The sequence below is a fragment of the Otolemur garnettii genome, unplaced genomic scaffold (genome assembly GCF_000181295.1).
Source record: "Otolemur garnettii isolate 467f Iridium unplaced genomic scaffold, OtoGar3 scaffold00082, whole genome shotgun sequence".
Taxonomy (NCBI): Eukaryota; Metazoa; Chordata; class Mammalia; order Primates; family Galagidae; genus Otolemur; species Otolemur garnettii.
In genome coordinates, this window is record NW_003852477.1 from 6,362,174 (window position 1) to 6,365,336 (window position 3,163).

At 43.9% G+C, this 3,163-nt stretch overlaps 1 protein-coding gene across 1 annotated transcript in view; it reads right to left on the reverse strand.

The window, feature by feature from the left end:
* CDCP1 (CUB domain containing protein 1) overlaps positions 1 to 1,690 on the reverse strand; it is a 28,188-nt gene extending 26,498 nt beyond the window's left edge. The window contains exon 1 of the mRNA XM_012808025.1: positions 1,487 to 1,690. The gene's annotated coding sequence lies outside the window, so the exon portion shown is untranslated. The remainder of the gene's footprint in view (positions 1 to 1,486) is intronic.
* Between the last annotated feature and the right edge of the window lie 1,473 nt (positions 1,691 to 3,163).

The window sequence follows — 3,163 nt, forward strand, 5'->3', positions numbered from 1 at the left end:
GGAAACCCAGGGGCTCACATAGCCTCACAGGGCCAGCGGAGGTGCTTTGCTGCCTGTGTTCCGGCGCTAAAAGCTGGTCAGCACCTGTTACAATGCGTGTACATAGACGGTAACTGAAGGAAGAACAATAGACTGTAGTCCCAGCTATTCGGGAGGCTAAGGCAAGAGAATTGCCTAAGCCCAGGAGTTGGAGGATGCTGTGAGCTGTGACGCCACAGCACTCTACTGAGGGTGACATAGTGAGACTCCGTCTCAAAAAAAAAAACTCCCCAAACAAAATAAAACTAGGTTTGGCTTTAGTTATCAAATATCGTTTTTAAAACTACTTTAAATACTTTGATTTCTCCTTTTATTTATTTATTTATTTATTTATTTTTTCCCTAGCATTCCACATGACCTCCATGGTTTAGCACAGAATGGTTTTCCACATCTCACAACTTCAGGGATCCCCTTCACTTCGCAGTCTATTTTTATTTATTTATTTATTTATTTTATTTTTTTGCAGTTTTTGGCCGGGGCTGGGCTTGAACCCACCACCTCCAGCATATGGGGCCAGTGCCCTACCCCTTTGAGCCACAGGGCCACCCCCGATTTCTCCTTTTATTTATGAATTCCCTCCATATCAATGCATCTATTCATCCTTTTTGGCATGACCACCTTAAAATGATTGGGAAATTATTAATGTATTTTTTTCTGCCTGATTATTAATATTTCCTATGTCAATTTCCTCTCCAAAGCTCAAATTATGAATAATATCACATATCTATAGTTTTCAATTCTCATGTGTCATACATTTTCAATTCATTATTTTATTTCATCCTCATGGCAACTAAGATAACCCCTATTTTACAGACTAGAAGACTAAGGCTCAAAGCAGTTGAGTAACGCTCATGGAGTCATGTGATCAGGTCACATGACCAGTAGCCCTACTGCTTGAAGACAAACCCAGCTCAGTCACTCTCCAAAGCTGCTGCTTTTTCCTTTGTGCCTTGTGGATCCAATGCCCTATCCTTATCTCCTCAACTTTCTGATTCTTTTGTCTTCCAACTCCCTGGACTTTTGCTCCACAGCAGCCAGATGATTTTAGCGCATGAGACAGAGCATCACAGACCCTAAGATCTGCAGCTCATGGGCCCCTGTGAAGAGACTGTGTGGCACAGTGGTTAAGGGCAAAGGCTCTAGAACAGTGGTTCTCAACCTTCCTAATGTCACGGCCCTTTAATACAGTGGGTCTGCTCTAGAGCCAGAGTGCTTGTTGGGGTTCCTCCCCTGGTCTGCTACTTCCTAGCTGTGCCATCTCTGGCAAACAACTCTCTGTGCAAATTTCTCATAGGGCTGTTTTGAAGATTAAACAAATTAACTCTTCTCTCTCAGAAGAGATCTTACCTCTCTAGCATTTGAGATGGGCTCAGCAAGGAAAAGAGTGTGAAGGCAGTGCCGAGACATTTAAAAGACATTTGTTAAACAGCTCATGATGCAGACTTACCAATGTTCTTCTGGATCTCTATGACAAAGTGGTTCTCAGGATTCTGGCAGCTAAAGGTAAAAACTGGTCTTTCTCCAGATTTGATGGACAATGTGGTTACATGTCTTCTAGAAATAATGATGTAACAGGGTTTTGATGGCAGAGTCAAGGTCCCCAACTTTATGAGAACTGTAATGCTGCTTCCTTGTGGCACAGCAATCTCAAAAGCTTCTGAAAGAAGAAAGAAAAATGAAGTTAGCAGGATGACTTAGGTCTGTAGCCTGCTGTGGTCCCCTCACCTCTTCAACTGGTTCAGAGAGCGTGCCCCTCTCTGACACCTCTGTTCTTCCCTCCTGGTCTGAGAAGGGGGACGGTGCAAATTCATGGTGCTAACTTTAACAAAAGGAAAGAACCAGGACGCTGCTGGCTGGGCACTTACGTGTGTTTCTTGTTTGCATGATTAATTTTTCTAAAAATTGAAAACACTATGTTGCCAGATGTTTTGGGTAGTGTGCTTTTGGGTATCCCATCTGAGCAGTATGAGAGCGACTACCACATCTTTTCTCGATGTGACTGTAGGACAAAGCCGACACACAGAAAGCACCCATTTGTAGAGAGCCACATTTATCTGCAAAGAGCCACAGTCTCCTGCCCTAGATGTTTTATTACATGTATGCCCAGAACATATATCCAGCAGTGGGGGCTGGGAAGACATTTGCAGAAATTAGATAAACATACTGTGTCAAATTTGTAGAGTCCGAGCAAAACAATGCGACTACCTCAGACTGGGGCTCAGCAAAAACAGCTCAGCAAACAGCCAAGCTAGTGAGAGGGGCTGGTGATTAAACAGTATGTGTACACATGTCAGGGTGGGGCCCTGGTTCACTGACAAGCCCCACTTCCCTCCCATTTGCTTTGCTTGATCTGTTTTTTGGTGCTCTCAGAACAAGAAGGGACAGCCTAATGTGGGTCCTGACTGTGGGTCTCAGGGCAGCTGATGGTCTGGGAGTGAAGATGAGGGGATGTTTGTTGCCAGATGAGTGCTGTGGAGGAAACCCAGGGGCTCACATAGCCTCACAGGGCCAGCGGAGGTGCTTTGCTGCCTGTGTTCCGGCGCTAAAAGCTAGTCAGCACCTGTTACAATGCGTGTACATAGACGGTAACTGAAGGAAGAACAATAGAACTCGAACTTTTCTTTGTTTCTTACCTATGGTTTTCCTACTCTTTTTAAAAATTTATTTTTCAGACCAGGCGTGGTGGCTCAGGCCTGCAATCCTAGCACTCTGGAAGGCGTAGGTGGGTAGACTGCTTCAGCTTAGGCATTGGAGACCAGCCTGAGCAACAGCGAGACCCCATCTCTAAAAAATAGCCAGTTGTTGTGGTGGGCACCTGTAGTCTCAGCTATTTGGGAGGCCAACACAAGAGGATCGCTCAACCTCGAGAGGTTGAGGTTGCTGTGAGCTATGACACCACAGTACTCTACCCAGGATACAGAGACTCTGTCTCAAAAAAAACCAAAATAAACTATTTTTCTTTTCTTTTTATTATTATTATTTTTATTGAATGGTAACTATGTACATTAATGCAATTCTGGGGTACAGTGTGGTGTTTTCACACACAATCCGAAACACTTCCATCAAACTGGTTAACATAGCCTTCATGTCATTTTCTTAGTTATTATGTTAAAACGTTCATATT